The following is an 11,618-nucleotide window of genomic DNA, read 5'->3' as shown; positions in this document are numbered from 1 at the left end:
AGCAGACTTCGGGCGGATTTGTAGTTTGCGAGCCTTCATTGGCTTCTTACCGCACAATCATCCAAAAACTTCTGCCTCGGTTCACCACCGTTTGCTTGGCTTACGTCCCTTGATTTGTCAATCGATACCCTAATGCCTTCACCACACTTGCATCCAAACTTGATATCTCTAACGACACTCAGCAGATCATTTTCATAAGCAAACACAGCCTGCCATCGCCAGCCTTCTTCGCCCTGAGGAATTCATTGATTGGCGTCACCCAATCATCGAGTAGATGCAGACCTTTACAGGTTCATTACCCCTCACCCAGCTCAAAAGATTTCATTTCATCCAAGGTCTCCTCTATCATCGATCCCCCTCCGGCATCCTCAGTCACTGCCTTGGGGATGCAGAGGCCTGCGAGGTACTACACCGAGTTCATCAACAGCATTGCGCCACAACTGATATAGCCCTTTATCGACGACTCCAACGACAGGGTTACTACTGGCCATAAATGTCAAGTTAGGCTACCGTATTGCAATGAGCATATGTCGCCTGCCAGAAATGTCCTGATGAAGCTGAGGTACTTGAACTCGAATTGGCCGATTGGTAAACTCCCTTCATCGGCTACCTTCAAAACAATCATCGTCTGGATGATCCAGCTTTAGCTGCAAAACTCAAACACCAAGAGCCACGCTTCCAACTCAATGATGGTCGATTGTTCAGTCTCTCTTGCGAAGGAAACCCCTTGCGATGCCTCGTCGGTGTTGAAATTCACGAGGCATTTCATCAAGCCCACTCTATCGAACATCAAGGCGCTTACAAACTGTTCCAACACTTGGTCAAAAAAGAACTCTACTGGCCAACTATGGAGCGCGATGCCAAACACATGTTTAGCAATGTAAGCCTTGCCAATACTACCATCATCAAATCCATACTCCCCCAACCGCGCTGCATCCCCTCACTGCCCTTTGGCCCTTTCACACTTGGGGTTTGGATCTCATTAGCCCAATCAACCCTATGGTTCGTCAAATGCACTGGATCCTCACTGCCACTAATCTTTTTTCCAAATGGGTCGAAGCTATTCCCTGACGACACGCTACAGGCATTGCTATTGCATCCTTTATTCGAGAACATATCATTTGTCATTTTGGCATCCCAACGATCATCTTGTCAGACAATGGCACCCCTTTCGTCAATTATAGGGTTGCCCAACTCCTCCAGCAATATGACATCAAGTAGCGCCGATCTTCTGCTTATTACCCTAAGGGAAATGGCCAGGCCGAAACAACAAATAAATCCTTTCTCAAAATACTCAGTCGAACAGTTGCCAATCACAATTCCACTTGGTTTGATCAACTACCCTTAGCTTTATGGGCCCATCGAGCTTCAAAGAAATGAGCAACTGGCCAAACTCCTTTCTCTCTCCTTTATAGAACGGAGGCTATCCTTCCGGTCGAAGTTGCCATCCCTGCTGCCGCTCTAGTAGCCCGCAGCGAAGTTGACCACTTCATTCATCTCGAAGCTTTAGACGAGCGACGAGAATTGGCAAGACAACATCATAAAGTCTACCAGAATACCTTAGCTAGGGCTTACAACAAACATGTGCGGCCTCAAACATTCTAGGTAGGCGATCTCGTTTTAAAAGCTGCTAAACATATTATGCGTCACTTATCTGCCCCAAAATTTACCCCCAACTGGGAAAGACCTTTTGTCATCACAGAGGTCCACCCTAGTGGATATTGTAGGCTACATGGTGATGGATGCAACGTCGAACCAATCAATACTTGTTGGCTAAAGCTCTATCATAGCTAGTTACATAATACAGTCATTCTATGTAACCAGTTCTCCTTTAACATTAATAAAATTCACATATTTGGCCATAACACTTTGTTAAAATATTGCATTTTATTATAACATATAGGTTACTACCTTGTTTCAATTAGCTATAACATTGGTAAATCCTGTCTATTAGATCAATCATAAGACAATAAAATAGACTCATCAACTCCGAGCTCATTATAAGTCTCAACCACAAGCTTCAACTCCAGCTCCTATTCCGCCATCACCAATCGTACTTGAGCCTCTTCAAATAGGCGTCTCTCTCTAGCAACCCTGGATTTGAGATCAGCAATCTGTTAAGTAAGAAACGCTCGACCCACTACTCGCTCACATGCTTTAAGCCTGGCTTCCAGCCATTTGATATCCACTCGATTATCCTTCAGTATCTCAACTAATTCGCACCCCTCCGCTACCAAATTTTCAGACCCCTTCCCTTGGGCCACAATCGCAAAAATCTCCAGGACTCTACCCAAGGCTTCATACCCACACCGCTGAAGAACTGGATGTCTTCCCCCAATAGCTTGATCCGTCGCACGATAGACTCGGCCGGCTGCTTCCAATCGAGGAACATACTCTGCATAAATCATTACCCCATGCCAGAGCACCTCTGGTCGAACAACCACTTCCTCCATATCCACGATGGCTCGACTTGTACCACTTACTAACATCTGATGAACCTCATCGCTGGCCTTCCCCGCAAAAGGATCCACATTTTTTCCCTACGATCCCAGCAACAACAGTTTCGTTTACTTTATTCAAGTTCTCATCAGGAAAAACATTGTTGTGATAAGCACTACCTGTTACACTGTTCTTCTCACTTTCCACCTCATCATCGGTCGATCGCTTGTTCACAGCACTGTTTGACCCTTCTAATGAGAATGGTGGTTGCAGCTCTTCTAGCACGTTCATCCCTATACCCCCTTCGACTTCTATATCCTCGATCCTCACAGTATCCCTTGATGAGCGTTCTCCCAACTCTTTATTTTCCACAGGGTTTACCAGTGGATGATACTCCAAGAGCAACGGCGCAGGTGCCCTTGGTATCAAGGGCTCATCAACCTGAGGCATACGAATTATTCAAACTCTTGGCCTCACTTCCTATTTCGGTCGATTGCCTGTCACATTTTTTTACAACACCCATTAATTTACCACAAGACCATTAGTTATACATAAAGCAAGTACAATACTTGAAAATTTTAGATACTTACTTAACACCACGTTCACTGCTGGCGAAGTTTTCAAAGTCATCAAACGCCTCAAGATTTCACTTCTCGAACAACCAGCTGCCACCGCTGCCCCCACACTAACACTGAAGACACTTTCACCAGTCGACGAGTCAGCAACACCATCCACTTAATCCGATTCATCATCGCTTATGTAATGTTTCTGATTTTTCCCTTTTTCCATTATTTGGGTTTTTTCTGATTTTGAGGGTATTTTTGTCTTTTTTCCTTTTACGTGTCGGACACCATGGGGTGTGCCGAATGTGTTTTAAGGTTGGTTGGGACATTTTCTTGGGTTCAGAATTCTTGGAAATGCATTGGTTGCCATTTCGGCATTTTTTTATTTTTGGGTTGGTAGGTCCTAAGTGGGACCCATTATCAGGACTGTTGTGTACGGAGATTTTATTTTTGGGTTTATTGCATTCAAGCATTGTTAATTTTGTGAATAAGTTAATTGTTTATATGCTAAATTGTGGTTATAATATAATTAGTACATGTATATGAAATTTGTGGTGGAGAATTAATGTTAAGAGATTTTTTTAGTGGGACCTCTATTATTGCTTTAATGGCCTTAAGGCCATCACACCATCACCACTTCCTCTCTCTCTCTTGGTAGAATCTCTCTTTCTCTCATTTCTTTCATTTTTCTTTTTCTTTTGCCACCAATTCAAGGCTTGATTAAGCCTAGTCCTTTGAGAATTTGATAGTACCTCTTAAGGCAAAGTTGAAGAGCTCGTCGAGGCCGTCATTTTTTATTGGAGTCAATCATCATTTGGCTAACCTTAGGGATTTCAAATTTTGGGGATTTTGGGGCTTCCTTCTTGCTTGAGGTGGGGGTGTTCTAATTTGCAATCTCTTAGATTTTTATGAATTATTTCCCTATAATTGAAGTATAACATGTTAAATTGTAGATTATTCTTGAGAAATTGCCACGATGCTAGATATATGATGTGTATCTCTATGTGAGTTATGGGTAAATGATATATGTGTGTATGATTTGTTGATTGGATATGAGAAATATGCTTTAATGATTATGTTCTTGTTTAATATGTTTAATTGCCGAAATTTTGTTGACTTAAAGCATGCTATAAATTCATGAAAAATTTCTTCTTTAGTATGAAATGTTGTTAAGGTTTGACGATGTGAAAATTATGGCATTTAAGAAGCATAAAGCATTTATGCATCCCATTGGGAGCAAAAAAGGGAAAAATGTTATTGAAAAATAAATGAAATTGTTTTTGGGGTAAAAGCTTTTCAAAAATGTTTGCGAAAACCCGGACGCTTAGGAGTCGCCTAGTGGTCCGTGACGTTAGTGTGGTCTAGAGAGGTTAGGGAGAAACCCTAGCGACGTTGAGCTACTTAGGCCCGCGACGCCTTGGAGTTGCCATGTGGTTGGGGATAGCTAGCCAATCCTCGTCTCGTGACGCCATAGAGTTGCCGTGGTTCGGACTGCACTAACTGTTTGGAAAGGTGAAACGGTATTGTTTCGGAAACGGGGAGCGACATTGCATGGCAAGACATTTCATTGGCATATGTTGCATGCTTGGTGGTCGGATGACTTGTATATATATTTGTTGATGCTATTATTGCTTTACTTATTTCCTGAGGCATGATCCTATTCACTCGTATTCTATTCCTTATGTGGGTTCATGGGGTCGTAAGAGGTGTGTCTTAGACACTTTCTACTGAGTTTTATTCTCACCCCATTATTTTAACATTTTTTAGGTTTGGGAAAGGAAGTGGCAGATGACGTTCCACCACAAGTTTAGGTGGATTGTAAGGAGCTGTTGTATTTTGTGAATGAAGCCATGTTCTTTTTGTAAAGACTAAGTTTAACCTGTATAGTATTGTAATGGTAGACTTTATAGAAACACATATATTTCATGGGCTGTAAATTATATGAGTTTTTGTTCTTTTGTAAAAGATTATAACGAATCATGCATGATCGCGTTGTTATCAAACTTAAATAGATGTTGTGATCTGTATTCAATGATTTTACATGTGTTTGGACAGTTTATTCAGTTTAAGGTTCCATAGTAGCCCTTTTGTTTATCTTTATGTTCACAGTAGTTCAGTAGTGAGTTTCAGCTCGCATGACCATTTGGTCGATCGGCTGTATTTTTCTTCAATTCCAGTAGCCATGACATTTGGGAACTCACAACCGGCTGACCGGTATGGCCATTTTGGTTGACTGGTAGAGGGTCATTTCGGACGACCGAAGCTTCACTTTGGTCGACCGGTGTGCTGCTTCTTCGTGCATCGTATTTCTTCTTTTGGCATGACTAATCCTAAGCTTTGGGATGTTGTGTGATATCCCCAGATTTCCGGATGCGGGTTGGCCAGGCCCATGCCCGATTACCCGAGGATATCAAACCAATTAGAAATAATCGAACACAGAATAATTATATCAAAAGAGATAAATAAAATTTGCTGAAATGAAAACTAAAAGAGTAATCCAATATTTGAAAACCTTAGAATAAATAACTCCAATGATAAATAAGATATTTCAGATACAACTGATTCACCACGAACACATATCGTTCTTCAACTTATACAACTTGGGAATCCATCCAGTGGACCCCTAAAATAACCCACTGAACTCAAAAGACTGGAAACAAAACCCAAGTCTAAACACAAAATATATTCCAATGTCATCGGTGGAGTGAACAACTATATCTGTTCAGCACGATTAAGCTCTGCAGCCTGGAACTGACGAACACCTGTAAAGAATAATAGAAGAGTGGGTCAGGCCCACGAGCAAGTTCTAATGTAGCTGCAATCCATACAGTGACCCGATACGCAGATACACCGTAGATACCTCACAATATCTATCTAGTCCATACATATATATATCCACACTATGGGACATTCACTGAACTACAATAGGGGTCTCAACCTGAATAGAAGGCAACATGCGAAAACGCACCCAAAGGTGGGTATGAGTACCTAGACCTAACAGGGTACACCTCAACCTACTATAGCTAGCTACGCATCCACTGCATATATGCGTCCTAACCAACGAGTCTCTGACTCAAGCTCATCTCGTGGTACCATAACCATATATTTAAAGTCCATTCAAATCTATCCATAGGAACTCCAATAAATCGTTCAGCTTATTCAGCTGCATAGACTTATATAAGAGATCCAGTAAGTCGTTCAGTTTATTCAACTGCACAGACTTAAATATAAGGAGAATTATGTTTTTATAATTCGTACCCTTCTTCCTAAAATAGGTAGGACTGAGTATTTTGAATCAGTCTGTCCCTAGTATGTCACCGTCCCATACCGGTACATACAATCCACAAAATCCATATAATTGATAGAACAGGCAAAGCTGTTCACCAATTAAAATCCATAAGGTAGGAATTAACATTTTGAGCTAAACCATACCTAGTATGCCACCGTCCTATACCGGTGCATACAATCCTCCATATCCATGTAAATTACAACATTCAAATGATAAGCAAGTAATTTACAATGCAAAACCAAACCCAGATAATTGACAGAATTTTAATGTGAGAGTTCAGCAATTAAAATCCAATACATAATTCCAAATAATTGGCCAAATTTAATATCAGAATTCAGCAATTATAATCCAATATATGATTCCAAATAATTGACCGAATTAAGTATAAGAATTCAGCAATTATGTTCCAATACATAATTCCAGGTAAATTACAAGGCATAAATAATAAGCACGTAATTTATAGTCCAAAACGAACCATCCATATCATTGCAGAATAGTATTTAGTATTTCAGCAACGTAAAACCAAGCGTTAATCCATGTAAAGTTTAATATTCCAACAACCACCTCCAAAACCATAATCCAACTCCAAGCCAAAATCCAGTTAATTGCTTAACCGTGTGTATATTACCCCAATTAAATCCTACAATACCATTCCGTTCAAAACCATGCAAACTACAGATTTATAACAGAGTAGTTTAGCAACCAAAATCTGAAACATGCATAGGACCAACTCTGTTCACTAGAAGACCCTAATATGCATTTAAAACAAGTTTTAAATTCATGCTATACTAATTAAATCACTAATTTAGAATTAGGTAATTTAAATCTTTTCCATCCGTTAATCGCATGCAAATAGGTTTAATTCCGTATTATGCATTCTACTTGTCTACCTGTATAAACCACGCATGGAGAACCATTAAGAACACCCAAGTGACATGTTAAACACCTCAGTTTACTTCCAACTCAGTCCCAGACTCACAACCCTCCAACAGTAACAGGTAATTCGTAATAAAAAAAAAAATCAAAAATGAAATTCCAAGAGAGCCTGCTCAATTTTTGGAAAGAGCAGGCTCTTTTAGAGCCTTGAGCCGGCTCCATTACTTCATGGAGCCGGCTCTTTACCTAGAAAAGATGAGGGAGCCGGCTCCCTCATTCCATGGAGCCGGCTCTCTCCCCTTCTAAGAGCCGTCTCCAACCTCTGCAATTCCTGCGACTCTCTGCTTTGCTTTCGGTCACTTTCCACCTTTACCAGCCTTTCTATTAGGCTTTAAAACAAATCCTAATAGTCTTAATAACACCCAATAGCATCTCAATGGTTTGTTTACAGTTCGTTGGAATCAATTACAGAGATTGGACTTTCAACAGTTTTAATAGGCATACAGAACCAACACTGAACCCAGATTTGCAACTACTGTAACAGAGTTATTTTAACACATATAGATTATCAAAATATCATATAATAAACATGTATTCTCAGTTAACGATGAATTAAACCCTAGAGAACATCTAGGTGCACAGAACACAGGTCAGGGGAAAGAAGAAGAAAAGAACTCGCCTTTACAATTTTGGATGAAACCATGTCGCCGTCTTTCTAAGTTTTTCCGGCGATCTCGACTGCCGTCAAGGACTCTCTTACTCCGGTTCTAACCCTCGAATAGCCCTCAACCATCATCCTTGGTCCAGCCCAAATCCCTTGTGCCAAAACCTTCATCCCCTTCTCTTTAAACTCTCTGTTTTTCTCTCTAACTTATAGGTACGTGCAAAGAGTTTTGCTAACCCTAACAGACCACTCTATTCTTTATATATATGCTAGAACAGAACCCCGTCCATATATAATTAGAGTAAAACCCTAATTAAATCCTAGTCGGCCCATAGAGCAACCTAGGTTACAATACTCAGCCGCCTATACTTGAATTGCTATCAAAACTATAATTGAACTTAAATAAACTAACTTAATTTTAATTAAACTAAATAAAGAATAACACAATTAATTAAAATAAACAAACAAATAAAGAATTACACCCTTAATTAAAATAAACAAACAATTAAAAAATAACACAATGAATTAAAATAAACAAACAATTGGACACATAAGCATATAGATACAAAATCAATTTAAAATGCACAAAAATAAAATTTAAATTCCATTTTTATCCCTTTTGAAATTAGGGGTATTACATGTTGCCTAGAATATTCATGGAGCATGTTTATGACGTAAGAATGATACATCAACACTGGCTATGATGGTATTGACTTAGTTAACCTCGGGTTTGGGTAAGGACCCGACTAGCGGTTTGGACCTACGGGTTCGGGTCGTTGCAGCTTATATGCATAACCCTCTCTAAGCTTTCGCTCTTCGATAGATTGACTACCGCTGCCTTTCGTTTACGACGAACCAAATTTATGAGTAGTTCGTCGCTTTCATTGGCTGACGTTTCCTTTGCTTACCCCTTACCTGCCTCGACTCGAATGGAGCACTAGCTCGGGCTGCACTTGGCCCGGCCAACGGAAGTGTGGCCTCTGGTTGTTCTAGGCTCAACAGGAAACCCAGCCACAACAGCTTCCGGCACTACAGCATATGTAACCTCACCCATTTCTAAGGCTAATGGTGCCATGATTGAACGATTTCCTCGCACTCCCGCACGAGGCAAACGCAAGGACACATCATCTTTATAAATTGGTCCAGGCTCACTTGGCTGGGGCACTTGCAAATAGAATGTCTTGAATTCCTCAACACACTGCTCCCAGAACAATCGATAGCCCTCTGTAATGTCACCCAAGAGAGATTGAGAGGGAATCACAATATAATCCATATTCTCTTCTGACAAATCATACTGTATCGAGAAATGATACAGAGTCTCTTCCAACTCCTCATACTTTTTCACAAGATCACACGCTCCTGGCACACCTTGGTCAAACCCAAATTGCCTCGGCACACGCTTTGGATTATATACCTTTAGCACATCCCCCACCTCAAATCGTCCAGGCACATAGCATGGGGTCACCACCAACGCAAAATATTGCTCATCATGATTGCAAGGCTCCTGTCTCGGGTTGAACACCCTCGATTCTTCCCAATATAGCTCTACATCAATTACTCCAGCCACTTTGTCTCTATAAGGCCTAAAAATGAACTCTAGCTCCGAATCGATCACATTACCTAAAGGAACTCACCATGTACGACCAATCCAGCGCTTCCCTCGTGCTCCTTCAGGATCTCCCAACTCCAGAGGTAGGGGACCATACGAGGGAAAACGCTCGTACAAGAACATCTGCAGAAATCCAGTGGCCAAGTACGACACCATAGGATAACGTCCCACGAATCTCATGCAATCCTTTGCCACCATGTCTAATCGCTAATATAGTGTACCCAAAAATAGAGGCCCTAAAAGGAAAACAACACCACTGGCTATTTTAACTGCTACCTGGCACCACTTACTCAGCGGAGCATCGTCCGGAGTCCTCGGAAAAATGTACTTTGATAGCCAGCATGGCACATACGCCGCTAATTCCGCGGGGTGTCCAATTTTGTCTCCATCGATCGCTGGGCGCTGTGACTTACCACCCTTAAATGAGGGTTGAAAGTCTTTAAAAAAATATTGAATCCAAGCCCTAGTTGTACTTTTCTCGCCTCTTCACTCCTTTCCTCGCGCAGACCACCCTTGGGTCCAAAAAAGGATCCATAACTTTCGGTTTTTTCTAACCCCTCCTCCAAAGTCTCCAGAATGGCTTGCTCGGCCACATCCAACACAAGAGGCATAGAAAATTCTCCCCCTATCACATGCAGACCCAATAGATGAACCACATCTTCCAAGGTCGGTGTAAACTCCCCCCACTTCGTGACAAAAGTATGGGTTACGCTACACTATCGTGACAATAGCAACTCCAATCCTGCAATATCCCTAGGCATCCTCAGGGTTCGAAATAAGCGCATGGCTCGAGCCACCTTTGCCTGGCGAAGCCAATTCATATAGGGCTTATATGAGAAAATGTGATCGGTCCACTCTTCCCATCCACTACACGGGCCCACTGGTGCCTTGAATTTCAAAAAGCAGTAGGGATAAATCCCTTGCTCAATGGCAAAACGGTGCACACTACTGGTTGACGGCCTGGCCCTTTCTTCAATGGGGCCCTCTTCCTCCATCAATTGTGCGACTCCATTATCTATACCTTCCGAAACAACATCCCCAATAAATGTCCAGAACCCATCTACTGACCCAAAGAACGGTGCCCTTCTCCACTCTGACTCCAGCGGCACTTCCGACACTAGTTCATCGGTCTTGCTCAGTGCCTTCTGCTTCGTCATATGTCCAGAGACAAGAGCACGACAATAAGTAACCTAACCTGTATCTCTCAACACTCAGATCCCCTTAACAAATGATCGGTTTTGTACTCACTATTTCACTCTTAATCTTCTTCTCTCTTCTTTCCCCAAACATCTGTTTATATAGGCATGGCGGTTTCGCATTGGGGAAAATGACACTCAAGCGTCACACCCACTAACGCAGTTACGCCCTAGCCGAAGCGTCACTTCCATTAATGATCAAACTGACACAAGTTATATAAGCCCACGTTTCCCAAAGCCATTACACTCATGCCTTTTTGCACGCACCCCATTTTCTTTCAAAATTAAGAAATGGCACGTGCAGGGGGACTAAATGTGGATGTGGTAAAACCACGTCACCTAGCCAAATCTAGGTGGCCCCCACGACATCATTACCCTAACCAGGAAAGACAAAATGACAATTGAGATAAAAAAAGAATAAAATTGGGTCGAGGAGTACAGCGACCCAACCTTGAACCGTCGATCGACGGGCCTAGAATCTCGATTCGACCCAACCACGAACCGTCGATTAACGGGCCTAAAACCTCGATCCGACCCAACCACGAACCGTCGATCGACGGGCCTAGAACCTCGATCCAACCCAACCACGAATCGTCGATCGACGGGCCTAGAACCTCAATTCGACCCAACTAGAACAAAGAGTAAATGGTAGGACTTTTTCGTTATCAGGGGAATACAGAGGGGACTTTGGAATGGAGGAAAGAAAACTAGTCAAGTCTTGCAAAGACAAGACCCAATTCGAGGACCAAAGTGATAGATAGCCGGAGTAAGTATCGTTACCGTTACGCATAATCCTACCTAGGTCATTTAAGGATGAGCGTTACACTTGTTAAATGGGTCCTGAAGGATAGGAATTTGGGCAAGGTGATCTTAAAAAGTACATGGGCCCTACCTTATCTAGAAAGAGGCCTAATACACCTAAGGCTATAAAAAGGAAGGAATGAAAAAGATTATCGGCAGGCTCTTCAGACCAAACACTCCA

This window comes from Cornus florida, unplaced genomic scaffold, assembly GCF_030987335.1.
Source record: "Cornus florida cultivar Cherokee Brave unplaced genomic scaffold, ASM3098733v1 CherokeeBrave_3.0.0_Hap2_Chr05, whole genome shotgun sequence".
In the NCBI taxonomy this organism is placed as follows: Eukaryota; Viridiplantae; Streptophyta; class Magnoliopsida; order Cornales; family Cornaceae; genus Cornus; species Cornus florida.
The sequence above is the reverse complement of the archived record's forward strand: the minus strand, read 5'-3'. Positions refer to the sequence as shown.